The 17,173-nt window shown below is 40.9% G+C and overlaps 1 protein-coding gene across 3 annotated transcripts in view; it reads right to left on the bottom strand.

Annotated features, from left to right (window-relative positions):
- The window catches only part of ccser2a (coiled-coil serine-rich protein 2a), a 616,376-nt gene that overhangs the window by 583,377 nt on the left and 15,826 nt on the right, over window positions 1–17,173 (bottom strand). For all 3 annotated transcript variants that reach the window (XM_072583583.1, XM_072583585.1, XM_072583586.1), the window contains exon 2: window positions 3,031–3,164. The gene's annotated coding sequence lies outside the window, so the exon portion shown is untranslated. The remainder of the gene's footprint in view (window positions 1–3,030; window positions 3,165–17,173) is intronic.

Raw genomic sequence — 17,173 nt, 5'->3', positions numbered from 1 at the left:
TTGTGAACCGCTTGATCCAATCCAAATATTAAAATTTGACTCTCGGATAAGTTTCTGACCACATATTCACACTAAGACCACCTATTTCCACTTCCATAGCTCTGCTCTGCTTAAACACATCTTTAACTCAGATCCTCAGTGCTACTATTGCCCTGTGCTCATCCACCCTATACTAGCTCCTGAAAAACCAGCATTTCAATTTTGAAATTCTAATCCATCACTTTCAAACTTCCCAAAAGGTTCCTCCCTCCTTATCCTTGTTCCATGCTCTATCCAACAATTCTCAGATCTCAGTGCTCCTTTTATCTTGTCCCATTACTTTTTAAATACAGTTTTATACATTCAAAAGTTGTCATTCTATCAAGGAAGTGTTTGTCTGAAGATCTTGGACTATTGAATGGTCCCTGGTTTTAATTGTGCCTTCACTGATAGCCATGTTTCCACTGTCTAGCCCCAAAACTTAGTGTCCCATTTCTGAACCTTTTCACTTGTATCGCCCTTCCCTACCGAAGACAGTCCTTAAAACCAATCCTTTAGGCCAAGCTTTTGATCATAGCTAAACATCGCAAGGTGGCTCAATTGTCAAATATTAGTTTATAGCACTCCTGCTGGAGCACCTCGGGTCATCAAATTACATTAAAGGTATCAAGCTGATATTTTTACCTACGCCCAGAGGTTTTCTATTTTAACAAATTAACATGCGATTCTCACTATGCCAACCACATTTTCTAAGCTTTGTTCATGATCATGGTGTTCATTCCCATTCACAAGTACTCAACTAGTAAACCAGCCCATGCGCTGCAGGCAAGAACTGATCAACATCCAAGGTTGGGCTAACAAATGATAAATGATAAGTAACATTCACTTCACACAAGAGGTGGACAATGGCCACCTACAAGAAAGTCAAATTAGTCTGTTGACACTCAAAAGTCATTGCCATCACCAAATTTCCAACAATCTATATCTTGGGGTCACCAACGATCAACCATTCAACTTGTCCAGTCTTACAAATGTCACAACTACTACAGCAGATCAGAGACTGAGTATTCTATGGTGAACTGCTCAGCTCCCAATTGCCATATTTCACAATATACAAACCATGGGATATTCACCATTGCTTGTATAAAAGAATACCGCCACACAATTATTATTATTTAGGTCAGTGATCTGACCGCAGACTTAGGATTTTCAACATGGTGTCTTGGAAGGGTAAAAATTGATTTACATAGTAATCTGAATTAATTTCAGCATTGAAAATGTAAGGTTACTCTAAGGCCAGAACATGCTACATGGCAGTAAGATTTTCTTTCCTCACTAAAACGTCAAGCAGTTTAACGAGAAAGGATATTATCATCATGATATCAGGGTTTTGTTTTAGCAAGGTGAGGTTAGTTTCTGGTTCATCCTGCTTTGACAGAGTTGGTTTCTGTGCACAGATGTATATTGCTCTACTTGAAGCCCCACCATAAGACATAGGCGCAGAAATTAACCCATTTGGCCCATCTAGTGAGCTCCACCATTCAAGCATTGCTGATAGGAGGACCAATTCCAATACCGAACAACCTAGATGGCCTCCTTCTTCAAAGACCGCAATTTCCCCTCAGACATGGCTCACGATGCTCTCCCCGCATCTCCTCCACTTCCCACTCCTCCGCATTTGAACCCCGCCCCTCCAATCGCCACCAGGACAGAACCCCACTGGTCCTCACCTACCACCCCACAACCTCCAGGTACATTGTATCATCCTTCGTCATTTCTGCCACCTCCAAACAGACCCCACCACCAAGGATATATTTCCCACCCCTCCCCTATCAGCGTTCCAGATAGACCACTCCCTCCACAACTCCCTCGTCAGATCCACACCCCCCACCAACCCAACCTCCACTCCCGGCACCTTCCCCTGCAACCGCAAAAAATGCAAAACTTGCGCCCACACCTCCCCCCTAACTTCCCTCCAAGGCCCCAAGGGAGCCTTCCATATCTGTCACAAATTCAGCTGCACCTCCACACACATCATTTACTGCATCCGCTGCACCCGATGTGGCCTCCTATACATTGGGGAGACAGGCCGCCTACTTGCAGAATGTTTCAGAGAACACCTCTGGGACACCCGCACCAACCAACCCAACTGCCCTGTGGCTGAACACTTCAACTTCCCCCTCCCACTCCACCAAGGACATGCAGGTCCTTGGCCTCCTCCAGCACCAGACAATGGCAACACGACGTCTGGAGGAAGAGCACCTCATCTTCCGCCTAGGAACCCTCCAACCACAAGGGATGAATGCAGATTTCTCCAGCTTCCTCATTTCCCCTCCCCCCACCTTATCTCAGTCCCAATCCTCGGACTCCGCACGCCTTCTTAACCTGCAATCTTCTTCCCGACCTCTCCGCCCCCACCCCCTCATTGGCCTATCACCCTCTCCTTAACCTCGTTCCACCTATCGCATTCCCAACGCCCCTCTCCCAAGTCCCTCCTCCCTACCTTTTATCTTAGCCTGCTTGGCACACCCTCCTCATTCCTGAAGAAGGGCTTATGCCCGAAACATCGATCCTTGGACGCTGCCTGACCTGCTGCGCTTTTCCAGCAACACATTTTTCAGCACTTTCTCCTGATAGGTTTTTCAACCCCATTTTTCCACTTCCTCCCCATAACTTTGGATTCCCTTGGCAATCAAGATCTTATCAATCTGTTTTAAATATTCTCAATGACCTGGCCTCCACAACCCTCTGTGGCAATGAATTCCACAGATTCACCCATTGCCTAATATGAATGTTCAAAATGATGCAAAAACAGACATTGCTGGCGTAAGGCAGCCAATTTGGTGGAGTATGTAGGAAGAAAGCAGAGTTCACATTTCAAATCTTCTGACTCTTCATCAGAACTTCAACTCCAAGCATCAATTCTACTTCTTCTCCAGAGATGGCACCAGATTTGCTGAGCTTAGTCAGCAATTTTTGTTTTTGTTTCAGATGCCCAGCATCTGCAGTACTTTGGTTTATTTTCATATGATGCAATTGTTTTCTACATACCTGGTAAATTCTCCAATGGAATAACTTCAGAACCAGATGTTTAACTTCTTTTTTTCAAATTCTTCCTCAGTTGAAGCAGCTCTCTGTACACTCCATGCAGTGGTGTTGTGCAATATCCAAGCTCCAATTTAATTCTGAGGAGGAAAAGACAAAATTCTAGATGATTTGAAAACAGAAATATCTTCACCCTAAAATGCAAATTATTTACTGAATAAGCTGGAGGGCATTAAGCAACTATTTAACCTAATTTTCACATGCTGACAACCATTTCCAACACATTTCATTGGACACAAGGAACCTGGCACCACTTTTTTCTTTAAGCTGCAAAGATAACCCCCAAATATCTACTTGCTTCAAAGAGATATAGCACCTCTGCAACAACCATTATAAAGCAAGACAGGTCACTAATATGAACACTTATACACCAGGTTAGTATTAAGTTTGATAGCTTTTTTCACCCAAAATCAAATTAAATAAAATCAAAGGTCCAGACAAGATTGAAATTCTGCTCTCAACTCAAATCTGTATTCTCTTTTCATTATTTCATTTACAAATACTCCAGTTGTCTGTTTTATTAGAATCTTACCAAGCACTCCTCTGAACTTCCCTCCCTCAACACATGATCCAATATAACTTTCCTCCTCCTGCATAATATCAAGATTGGGTACATTTCCTTCTGCTTTCACATTCTTTCCCAAAATCCCAAAGCTTCAGAATTCCATCCAATCACTGCAATTGATTTTCAAAGTTTCAATGTTAGGAATGTCATCCTGAAACTAGTTTGAACCCAAAAGTTACTTTTTACATTTGAACCCAATACCAAGGGGAGAGTCAACAGTTTTCCGATCTCACTTAAAGCACACAGTATGCTTTTGGAGCTGTAGAGAATAGCACCACATGTTAATGACATACCTGAAATGAATTAACATGAACTTAAAATTGCTTGGTCCTGTTGCATACATTAGTAGGATGAGGTCTAAAAAAAGGTACTTAAAATCCTTAATGAAACAGTAATGAATCCCAACCATTAACTCAGGACGGAAGGGAGAGAACGGGGGGGTGGGGGAGGGGGGGTGAGGTGGGGAGGGGAAGAGGATGAGGAGAAAGGCGGAGTGGAGAAAGAAAGCAATCAACCCACCCACCCTGAAACTAAGTAAACTAAAGACTTTAACACAACCCAGCCAACTAGAAATATTCTGTTTCCACCAGACCAAGGGACCAAGCTTGCTTCTATTAAAAGCACAGAAGGTAATGCCACAGGCAGCCCAGGCATACCTAAAACAAGGTGTCAACCTGATCAAGCTACTAAACAGGACTACTTGCGTGCCAAACAGCACAAGCAGCAAGTGACAGACAGGGGTAGGTGATTCCACAACAACAGCTTCCATTCAAAACACTGCAATCCTATCACATCCAGTACTGAAAGGTAGTGGACATTAAATGACTCACAGAAGAAAGGGGTTTCACAAATAACCTCATCCTCGGTGATGGTGGGAAGGTGAAGGAGTATAGGAGTGCAAAATACAGGGCTGAGGTGTTTGCATACACCTTTTTGCCAGAAGTACTTATTAGTGGTCCACATTGATTTCCTCCAGCAATCCCAGGCATCACAGATGGCAGTCTTCAGCCAATTAATTCACTCCACATTATATCAATAAATTGCTGGAGGCACTGGATACCGCAAAGGCTTCTTACAACATCCCAGCATCAGGTCGAAAGATGTTTGCTCCAGAACTTGCTGCATCCCTCATCAATCTGTTTCAGAACAATTATAACAATATGCCTAGGTATGTTGTGATATAGGATGCGTGATTCATATAAACTTTAACACCACTTACTTTTAAGTTTGGATTATTTAATTTTGAATTATTAATTTATGTGTGTCTAAAGGGTTTAGTGAAAAACTTTTCAGTATTTCTTAGCCATGATGGTTTCTTACAAAATGACTTAGAAGAGAAGTAGACTCCCAAGTCAGATAGGGTTTTGTTTATATTAGGAGATTAATGACCAATGTCAACAGACTAGTATTTTAACCAAGTTTCATTTAGAAACTTCTGGACTTTTTTTAAGTGTAGGGAAACAGTCCAAAAATGTATTTAGAGAATCTATAAGCTCAAGTGTATGAAAGCTCCAAAGCTACATTATCTAACCCTCTGAACATCTTGTATGTCTCTATCAAATCCCCCCTTAGCCTGCTTCTTTCCAATGAGAACAGACCCAAGTCTCTCAGCCTTTCCTCATAAGACCTTCCATCCAGAACAGGCAACTTCCAGGTAAATCTCCTCTGCACCTTTTCCAATGCTTCCACGTCCTTTCTGTAATGAGGCGACGAGAACTGTACACAATATTCCAAGTGTGGCCGCACCAGCATTTTGTATAGTTGCAGCATGATATTGCGTTTCGGACTCACTACTTCACCTAATGAAACCTAACACACTGTATGCCTTCTTAACAGCACTGTCCACCTGGGCAGCAACTTTCAGGGATCTATGTACATGGACTCCAAGATCTCTCTGCACATCCACACTACCAAGAATCTTTCCATTGACCCAGTACTCTGCCTTCCTGTTATTCTTCCCAAAGTGAATCACCTCACATTTAGCTGCATTGAACTCCATTTGCCACCTCTCAGCCCAATTCTGCAGTTTATCCAAGTCCCCCTGCAACCTGTAACATTCTTCCAATCTGTCCACTACTCCACTGACTTCAGTGTCGTCTGCAAATTTACTAATCCATCTACCTATGCCTGCGTCTAAGTCATTTATAAAAGTGACAAACAGCAGTGGTCCCAAAACAGATCCTTGTGGCACACCACTAGTAACCAGACTCCAGGCTGAATATTTTCCATCAACCACCACTCACTGCCTTCTTCCAGAAAGGCAGTTTCTAATCTAAACTGTTAAATCACCCTCAATTCCACACCTCTGCATTTTCTCCATCAGCCTGCCAAGTTGAACTTTATCAAAGGCTTTACTGAAGTTCAAGTATACAACGTCAACCGCCCTACCCTCATCTATATGCTTGGTCACCTTCTCAAAAAATTCAGTGAGGTTTGTGAGACACAATCTGCCCTTGACGAAACCATGTTGACTATCTGAAATCAAATTGTTGCTTGCAAGATGATTATAAATCTTATCTCTCATAATCCTTTCCAAAACCTTTCCTACAACAGAAGTAAGGCTACTGGTCGATAATTACCTGGGTCAGCTCTGCTGCCCTTCTTGAACAAGGGCACAACATTTGTAATCCTCCAGTCCTAAGGTACTAAACCTGTAGACAATGATGACTCAAATATCAAAGCCAAAGGCTCTGCTATCTCCTCCCTAGCTTCCCAGAGAATCCTCGGATAAATCCCATCCGGCCCAGGGAACTTGTCTACTTTCACTCCTTCTAGAATTGATAACACCTGTGCGTAACTAACCTCGATCCTTTCTAGTCTAATATCTCGTACCTCATTCTTCTCCTCTACAATACCCTCCTTTTCCTGAGTGAACACCAATGAGAAATGTGTTCCTGAACTTGCTGCTGCACACGGATGTTGGAGGCCTATACAGCCAGAAAGAAAAATTAGAGGGAATACTGGATATTAAAGAATCATTAACAGTGCTCTCAAGCTACACCTGCTTTGCAATTAAAATGAGGTGCTGCAGAAACTCAGCAGGTCCGACAGCATCTGTGGAGAGAAAAACAGAGTTAACGTTGACCCTTCATAGAATAGAAAGCAGCTGGGAAATGGTTTATGACAACCCCAAGCTTCCAGTTCCAGCTACGTCAACACACCACTAGTGTTCCGATGTCAACATTTCTGTCTCAGGTTTGTTGCAATGATCCAAAGCTCAACACTAGCTGAAGGAAGAGTATCTCAAGTTCCTTCCAGATACCTTATAGCCCCCAGGACTCAACACTGGATTTAATACTTTCAGAGAATGAATAACTTTCTCTATGCTTATTAGCCACTCCCATATCCTGAGGCTATAGGAGTTACTCCCAGCACTGCCAACTCATTTTTAACCATTCACACTTCCTAGTCAGTATTTATCTCACTCCCAGCTTTTCATCTGCATTCATTTTGTCAGATTCTCCTTTTCTCTCTTCTTATGTGGGCCAAATGCTGGGCAAATGGGACTGGATTAATTTAGGATACCTGGTCAGCATGGACGGATTGGACCAAAGAGTCAGTTTCTGTGCTCTACATCTCTATGACTCTCTGGGAACCATTGTCACCTATTCAACTTTATTTCTGTTCACAATTTTAACTGAGTTTGCGTACTTTGCGTGTTTGTTCCAGATCTCCACCATCTGTAATTCTTTGCTTGGAAATGACCTGCTCACTGATGCTCAATTAGGGCTTTGCCATGGCCACTCAGTGCCTGATCTCGTTACAGTCTTGATTCAAACATGGACAAAAGAATTCTGGAGGCAAGGTGAGACTGACTGCTCTTGGCAGCAAGGCCACATTCTACAGAGTGTGGCATTAAGGAGCCTTAGCAAAATAGAATCAACGGGAATCAGAAAGACGTCTCTCTAGTGGTTAGGTCAGACACGGCATTAAGTAAGCCATTAGAGGCCAATTATCTCAGCTTCAAGACATCGCTGCAGGAAATCCTCCAATTAGTGACCATGACTCAGCTATCTTAGCTGCTTCTTCAATAGCCTTCCCTCAGAAGGTCAGAGTAGGGATGTTCACTGATGTTTGCACAATGTTCAGTACCATTTGTGACTTCTCTGAAACTGAAGTAGTGTGTCCAGCTGCAGCAAGATCTGGATAAAATCCAGGTTTGGGCAGACAAGTGGCAAGTATTTTTTTCAATTCATTCAATGGGATGAGAGCATCACTGGCTAGAGCAGCATTCATTGCCCTTTCCTAATAGCTCAGAGGGTAGTTAAGAGTTAACCACATTGCTGTCAGTCTGCGATCACATATCAGCCAGACCAGATAATGATGCCAGTTTCCCCCTCTAAAGGATATTTGTGAACCAGCTGGGTTTTCCAACAGTCAACAATGGGTTTTGGTCATCATTAGATTCTCAATTATAGATTTTCTTATAAATGGGACTGGCATTGGGGGATTTGAACCTGGGTCCCCAGAAGATGACAGTCCAGGGTAACACCACTACACCATTTCCAACAACAAATAAAGGAACAAAAAGCAGCCATTCAGCCCACTGTGTCTGCTCTGCAATTCAATGTGATCATGCTGCTCCTCAAATTCACTTTCCAGCCTTTTCCCATATACCTCCATTGCCTTCCTAATTAAAAATATGTCTCATCTTTGAAAATACCTCAATAACTTCCTGTGGTAAAGAACTCCACAGATTCATTGCCATTTGAGAGAAATAATTCATCCACATCCCTGTCTTAAATAAGCTTCCCTTTACTCTCTGATATGCCAGCTAGTCCTAGATTCTCACATGAGGGGAAATAACCTCTCCACATTAAACCTGCCAAACCCTGAAAAACAATGGTGTGTCAAGAAAGACACCCATAAGGATAATTCTTCAGTAAGGTTACACAGTCCTGTTTAAATACGCTGGTTGACAGGCATTGAATATAGGGAGAACTAGCCATTTGGATACAGAACTGTTCGAAGGTAAAAAAAAAAAAGAGGGTGGTTGGGGGGGGGGGGGGGGGGAGGAGGTTTTGCTTTTCAGAATGGAGGCCTGTGACCAACAGAGTGCCACAAGGATCGGTGCTGGGTCCACTGCTTTTCGTCATTTATATATATAATTTGAATGTGTGTATAGGAGGTACAGTTAGTAAGTTTGCAGATCACACCAAAATTGGACAGCGAAGAAGGTTACCTCAGAGTACAACAGGATCTTGATCGGATGAGCCAATGGGCTAAGGAGTGGCAATTGAAGTTTAATTCAGATAAATGTGAGGTGCTGCATTTTGGAAAAACAAATCAGAGCAGGACTTATACACTTAATGATAAGATCCTGGGGAGTGTTGCTGAACAAAGAGATCTTGGACCGCAGGTTCATAGTTCCTTGAAAGTAGAGTCAAGATAGTAAAGGCAGTATTTGGTAGGCTTTCCTTTATTGGTCAGAACATTCAGTATACGAGTTGGGAAGTCATGTTGTGGCTGTACTGAACATTGGTTAGGTCACTTTTGGAATATTGTCTGCAATTCTGGCCTCCTTCCTATCAGAAGGATGTTGTGAAACTTGAAAGGGTTCAGAAAAGATTTACAAGGATGTTGCCAAAGTTGGAGGGTTCGAACTGTAGGGAGAATAGGTTGAATAGGCTAGGGCTGTTTTCCCTGGAGCGTCAGAGGCTGAGGGGTGACCTTATAAAGGTTTATAAGGTCAAGGGGCATGGATAGGATAAATAGACAAGATCTCTTCCCTGGAGTGGGGGAGTCCAGAACTAGAGGGCATGGGTTTATGTTGAGAGGGTAAAAATATAAAAGGGATTCAAGGGGCAACTTTTTCACTCAGAGGGTGTTGCATGTATGGAATGAACTGCCAGAGGAAGTGGTGAAGGCTGGTAAGTTATAGCATTTAAAAGGTATCTGGATGGGAAAATAAATAGGAAGGGTTTGGAGGGATATGGGCCAAGTGCTGGCAAATGGGACTAGATTATGTTAGTATTTCTGGTTGGCGTGGACAAGCTGGACTGAAGGGTCTGTTTCCGTGCTATGATAGACATCTCTATGACTCTATAATAGGCATTCGCATCAAATCCCTGCATATTTTATGTGGAACTGATATGCTAACATAATAGACTATGTAAAACACAGTGAGGGTTTGTGGCAAGATGCCACATCAGAACCAAATGGTTGTCTCCCCTTCATGACTGCATTTAGGTGTATAACACATTACCAGGAAAGCACAAGTCTGATTCAACCACTATTCTGTAAAAAACTTTTCAACTCCCACCACAGTGTTGCCAATGTTTAACTTGGTTCCTGCTGATATTCCAAGTGTTACAGATTTTACATTCAAATGGAAACAGCTGATTGCAGACAGATTTGGTTTTGGATTCAGAACCTCTAAATCATCACTCCTTAACAATTATCTGAAATCATCTGTAAACCCTTGGAAAGTTGTTGGCATTTTCTTGTAAAAAACATCAATATGTCAGAGAATGATCCTTCCTTTCAGAATGTTTTCTTTAAGCAGAGAGCGAGCCTATTGTCAATGACAACAAAGCATGCCCGCAAGACAAAAGAAAGATGGCTTCGGCTTCAGATAGTCTGAAAGTTGTGTGGCAGCAAATAATTTCAGCTTGTAGCCATTTACTACTTTAGAATAGATTCATAACTTATCCAAGAAAAATCTGTAGCTGTCGAGCCTAAAACTGGACAGGGTAGATGCTTCCCAGTTTTAATTTCATCTTGGCAATTTGGCTTGGAAGCAAAATGATAGTTTAATCAGAATCTGTATTAGTAAAGCAAACTGCAATACTAGCTGATATTAGATTCAGAAAGTTGATGGAGCATGTGTCATTAATGCCTAGTGCGCTGATTCTACAATCTTCATCATCCCATTTTCACAATAGCATTACTCATTTCACTAAGTGTGAATAATGTGATAAACTACCATTGAAGTCACCAGGAAGTAGATGAGCCAGATACAGAAACAGTTTTTCACAGAGAATCAAATAACTACTTTTTTGAGAAACATTGGCTTCTTTTGGAGATTGCAATAAACCTACATGAATATATCTCTATTCCAAGATTAGTGCAACAAGTTAGCTTGTAATTCTCCAGAGGGCTCTTCATTTTAAAAATAAGGGGTTGAGGTAGGGGACATGAGACCTGATGAAGGGCTTTTGCCCGAAACATCGATTTTCTGCTCCTCGGATGCTGCCTAAACTGCTGTGCTTCTCCAGCACCATTCTAATCAAGAATCTGGTTTCCAGCATCTGCAGTCATTGTTTTTACCGACATGAGAAAATGACCAACTCTTTAACATTATTATAAAATCAGATGATTCAGGAACAGCACCATCACAATTCCAATAATTGCTGCCAGGATACAGGAAAGAAAAGTAAACATTAGAAGGGGGAAGTATGCTTGTTGGTTTTATTTCAAAACATTTTATACATTATGGTAAAAGTTCTCTTTGTTAAACTCGTTTGATTCCCAAGTGTCAATGGTTAAACTCAGGCCATTTCTAAGTTTTTGGGTTTGAGTTACACTTGGGGACTGGAATACATGACCAATGCAATACAGAGAGGACATGCTGCACTGTTGGATTGTTCACAGAGGGTCCATCTTCCTGTTGAGATGGATAAAGCATTTGAAGAATAGAGACATTCTGCCATTATTTGCATTGTGAAAATTGTCTGTTTGGCTAAAGGTGATTATAGAAGAAAGAAAGCATTTACATTGTAGCTTTCATGACTAAATTGCTTTATAGCCAATTAAAGTACAGTCAGGGAAGGGTACAGTGTAAGGAAGGGGAACAGCCAAATCACTTACAGCATGGGCCCACTGACAGTGAAATCATGATCAAACAATCCATTTCAATAATGTTTACTGATTAATAAATACCATTGTATAAAAATAGTTAATTGGTTATTATGATTTTTATAATGTTCTGAACATTAAAAAATGAAAAGTCTTTTTTTTCTCTATTATCTATGGGATTATTATTCACATTTAGAAATCAAAACTATAAATAAATGTTAAGTATGGTAATTAATTGTTTACAGCTTTCAGCATGTTACCTAACAATCTACAGAAAGAACAATACACCATTAACCCTTTACCATGTAGAATTCAATTAAATTGGATGATATGAAAACAGTCCTGAAGCACCTTTGAAAATAAGTTGTTGCCATTCTCTAATTGGATTACAATGTCAGACTCCCAAAACAGTCAGTTACAACACCCAGTGGAGTCACAAGATGAGGTCATGATCACCAACTCTCTAAATGGGGTCACAACTGAAAGGAGGTTATGAAGAGGGTACATCTTTAAAGCTATTCCCATCCATTATGTTGCTCAACTGCCAATTTTGAGTCATTCCATTGTCTACTGAAACTACAACAAAATCACATCGATTAATTTTGTCATTTCAGTTGGAACACCCTACAGAACAAATGCTCATTTTAAGAGCAAAAATATTAGTGGCAACCACTGCTTACGCTACCATGATTATGTTAACAATAAAATGGATTACATAATTCCCTGTTGCATGACTTTATTTGTCAACAACATTAATAACCCACAAAAGAATTTTCATCCCTTCCTAAAGTCAAATGATAATGCAAAACTGTTAGACTTTAAAGGTATAACAATGTTTCATCTGACTTTCAGCAAACTGTATTCTCCATTTTTACAGCTGGCTATCATTCATAAATGTTGTTTGATGACTGTTAATTGTTCAGTGCATGAACCCATAAAAGCCTGATTCCATCATTATGTTAGATTCGCTACAGTGTAGGATCAGGTCATTTGGCCCAACAAGTGCACACCAATGAAGAGTAACCCATCCAGACCTGCTTCCCTCTGACTAACACACCCAACACAATGGGCAATTTACTATGGTCAAACCATCTGACCTGCACATCTTTGGATTGTGGGACGAAACCTACGCAGACATGAGGAGAATGTGCAAACTCCACACAGACAGTCGCCCAAGGTTGGAATCGAACCCAGGCCTCTGGCGCTGAGAGGCAGCAGTGCTAACCACTGAGCCTCCATGCTGCCCTAATTAATGATTTCCAAGAAGGACGTGGATTCTTGACTGTCCAATGCAAGTTTTAAAAGGCAACATTTTTATTTTTCTAATCCAAGTGTAACAAAAACTTTCAAAACTTCAAGATTTTGTTGCACCCTTCCTGAGCAAGATGAAAGCAGTTTATTCACAAAACTTCAAAGAAAAAGACAAACAAATTAGTAGCGATGTAAACTCAAGAAGAACAAGACACTTGTAAATGCTATAAACATAAGACAATGTTAAAAGAATCAAATAATTGTTTTATATTAACTTTTGTAATGAATGATAGCTGATTATTGTTTGGAAATTACAATGCTTTGAAAAAAGCTGTGAGCATGGTGGCAAAGTGGTTAGCACTGCTGCCTCACAGTGCCAGAGACCCGGGTTCAATTCCCGCCTCAGGCGACTGACTGTGTGGAGTTTGCACATTCTCCCAGTGTCTGCGTGGGTTTCCTCCCACAGTCCAAAAATGTGCAGATTAGGTGAATTGCCCATGCTAAATTGCCCGTAGTGTTAAGTGCAGGGGTAAATGTAGGGGAATGGGTCTGGGTGGGTGCGCTTCAGCGGGTCGGTATGGACTTGTTGGGCCGAAGGGCCTGTTTCCACACTGTAACTAATCACACTCCAACAAATTAAATACTGGCAAAATTAGTAAATACTGTACCATTCCAGATGCAGAGTATACACTGTCAAACTAAAAATGAAAGATGCAATTCAATCCTACAAATTGGCATCAACTGTATTCAAGAATCTTGAAACCATCCAAGATAAAGCAACCCATTGATTGGCACGACAGCCACTCTGTCCATCACTGTCATTCAGTACCAGCTATGTGTATGATCTACATGGTGCACTGCAAAAATTCACCAAGGCCCCTCAATCAGCATCTTCAAAACCAACAAACAGATGGAAAATGCACCAGATATATGGGAACCAACTGAAGATCCTCACCATCTGACTTGGAAAATATATTGCCATTCCTTCATTGTAGTCAAAGTTCTGGGATATCCTGCCCAACAGCATTGTGGATGTACATACATGAAACAGAATGAGGTAGTTCTAGAAGGAAGCTCACTATCATCTTCTCAAGGGTAATTAGGACTAGACAATAAATATTGACCCAACCATAGAAGCCCACATTCCCTAAATAAACAAAAGAAGTGACATTCTCTGTTCGAAGATGGATTACAAACACACATTTTCAAAGAAATTGCCCCAAACAGAAGCGTTCCAAAGGTCCAGAAGCAACTTTTCCTACAATATTTTGAGATGGATGCAATGCAGAGCATCTAATATGAAGCATAAACTCCATCATAGTAATGTTAAACTTAATAGCCTTTTGTGTTCTCTACTCTTTGAAATGTAAGAACAATCTGCATTGATGTTGAGTCTTTAATATAAAATGTCTCACAGCTCTTCTCAAGACTATTAAAAGGCAAATTTTGATGTGAGGAGAGCTGATTGCCAAAATCTTGATCAAGGAGTTGGATTCAAAGAAAACTCTCAAAAGATGAAAAAAAGAGACAGAACAGCTTAGGAACCAGGAAGGAAAGCCGCTGATCTGGAGCAATTAAAATCAGGCATCATCCACAGAGCAGGACTAAATTACTTTGGATATACTGCAGGGTTATGGAACTGGAGGAGATACAAAAGAGGATTTAAAAAGGTAAAATCGAGGCTTACTTAGTCCAGCAGAATGTAGGTGGCTACAAGCATCCACATCAGAATAGTCAAGTCAAGGTTACGAAGAGGCAGCAGATAAGCTTTAATAGGGCCGAAGCTGATGAAGGTGGAAATTGACAGACTTAATGGTGAAATAATACCGTACTTTTGTGTATTGTGTGGTTCAATTCTATACAGTTCCAGAGAGTGGACTGGAGTTGGAGCAGAGGGAACATAACAAGGACAGAAATACAATGGTTTCAATCTGCTCGATATTTTAGTGGAGAAAATCTCTGCCAGATAAACAGATGATAATTTTGTAATTCTGGAGAGAATTGGATGTGCGGTGGAACAGGGTGTTACAAGTGAAAACTAACACTGTTGATGTCACCAAAGGGCAGCATGCTGATGTGAAATAGGAGGGGGTCAAGGATGAATCCTTGGGTCACCAGAGTAATTGTGCAATAGCAGGAAAAGAACCATTAAGTCATACTCCAGCGATGATTACATAGAGAAGAATGGAAACACACGAGAGCAGTTCCACCCAGCTGGGTGACAAACGAGAGGTGTGGAAGAAGTTGGTGCAGTCCACAAGTCAAAGGCAAGAGATGATTTCACCAAAATAAGAAGGGATTTGTTTACCTTTACGAAAGATTTATGGGATGTTATTTGTGACTTTACTGAGAGCTGTTTCACGACTTTAGTGTGGCAAAAGCCTGATTGAAGAGACTCACATGTGGAATGCTGAGCCCTGGGAAAGATAGGCAGACATTTGGAAGTGACAAGACATTCAAAGAGAAATGAATCGGTAGTTTCTAAGGATGGTAGGGTCAAGAGTTTATTATTTTTTAGGAGAGGGATGATGACAACAGATTGAAAGGAACTCTGAACTCTAATCCTCTAAACTACAGCACAGTCCTGTCTGCCTACCTATTGATGAGGCTCTTAATCCAGTTGTTAAAATAAATGAACTGGCTATTTACAGAAGAACTCAAATGAAAGGCTACAAGCTAGTGATCTTCTCCCAAAAGAACTTGCATAACCTGTTGAAGCTATACGTATTATGACACACTCACTGGGACAGACATGCATTGTGACACATGACACAGAATAGTGCACTTCCTGGTCACCTGAAAACCCCGTCCTGTCAACACCACGTATGCCTCTACACTCCAAGGACTTCAGTGGTTCATGAAGGCAGCTTACAGGCCAATAAATGCTTGCCTAGCCAAAAATTCCCATATTTCTTAGACAGATAAATAAAAAGATTTGATGATCTGTCCTCTGATGATGCTATTGGTTGGTGGATATATACTGTCTTGGATTCTGGATGAACCCATCATTTCTTCTTTAAACAGTGGCAAGTATCATCTCCATCCACCTGGGGCCTTAGATAGAACATTGGTTCATTTGCAAGACAATACCTCTGACAGTTTTGCACCGTCAGCATTCATATCATGCTAATGGGTGTGAACCCACGGACTTCTGACTCAAACAGTAATGTTGCTGTCAAGCTGAATGGCCTGAATCTTGAAGGATATCTCTCTTTAAAACTAGCACTTGATGGTCTTCCTTTTGCCAAAAGGCTGCTTGCCCCATGAGTTTCACAAAAATATATTTTATACATAAAAGTGCAATACATGACACATCAAAGCACAAATCAACTCAGTTTCTTCCAATATAATATAGTAATCATTACATTAACAATTATATGTATCATTTATTTTACTTATTACAAGTCAAAGATGCAGACACAAGGTCTTTGCTTTGCTTCCAGCCCCAAAGTGCACTTAAAGATCATAGACAGTTTTTACGACACGGGTAAACTCTCCAGCAACACAGAAAAGATTTATCCAGTGCAGTCATCTGTGAAAATTCGATAGGCCAAGAACGAGTTCAAGTAAAAATGAGCAACTTTACTTCTTAAAGTATAATAGAGAATAATTAAGTAACAACTATTTACAACTCCTCTCTAACCTATCTTTTACCTTCCCCTTTTACAATACCATTCTGATAAAATTCCCAATTAAGATTTACAATACAAAACTTATCTCAAAACCAGGCAGCTTACAGTTTTCTGTGTATTGGTGTCTTCTTCTCTTCTTTTTTTTGGAGGGGGGGTTCTGCTTCACAGGTTACTGTTCCATAAAGGTCCTTGTTAAGAGAGCTATTTTTCTAGCAGTGTTCAGATGTCGTTGGCTTGGCAGTTCTCCTCTCAACTGTTCAATTTACTTCTACCCCTAAAGCATCAGATTGTGTCACTGGTTTTTGAGATTGTCAATATACTAAATTCAAACTGGATTGGAGTTTGATAATTTTCAAGATATAATTTAAACTGATTGGCCTAATTCGAAACTGTTTTGTCATTTCCAGGCAACCAGTTAAGTTAGCTTTTGACCAAGTGTTATATTTTTACCTTATTGAGAACATTTGGTGCTGTGTCAGGTAGCTCTACCAGCTTTTAACTCTCTTAAAAGGTACAATACACCCACATTTTCATAACACAGTGGCTTCCCCCCATTGCGACTTTGCATCGGATACCCCAGGCTTCAGGGAATCCCTTAACATGCAGTCCTGGACCATGGAATATGCAACACTCAATCATTAACAATTCTTTGTAATGCATCAACAGATTTCAGGTGATCCTCCAGCCATACCCCATGTTTGTAGAGCTGTCAGTTGAGAGAAGACAGACAAATCAAGCACCACGCATGATACCATTGCTACTTAGATCTCAGCAAGACCATACCCCATGGGATTCTGGTTCGTTAAATGTCACTTTCAGATATTTACTCACTTTGGTTTAACAA

Source organism: Chiloscyllium punctatum, chromosome 13 (assembly GCF_047496795.1).
Source record: "Chiloscyllium punctatum isolate Juve2018m chromosome 13, sChiPun1.3, whole genome shotgun sequence".
Taxonomy (NCBI): domain Eukaryota; kingdom Metazoa; phylum Chordata; class Chondrichthyes; order Orectolobiformes; family Hemiscylliidae; genus Chiloscyllium; species Chiloscyllium punctatum.
This window is presented reverse-complemented; position numbering and strand designations above follow the sequence as displayed.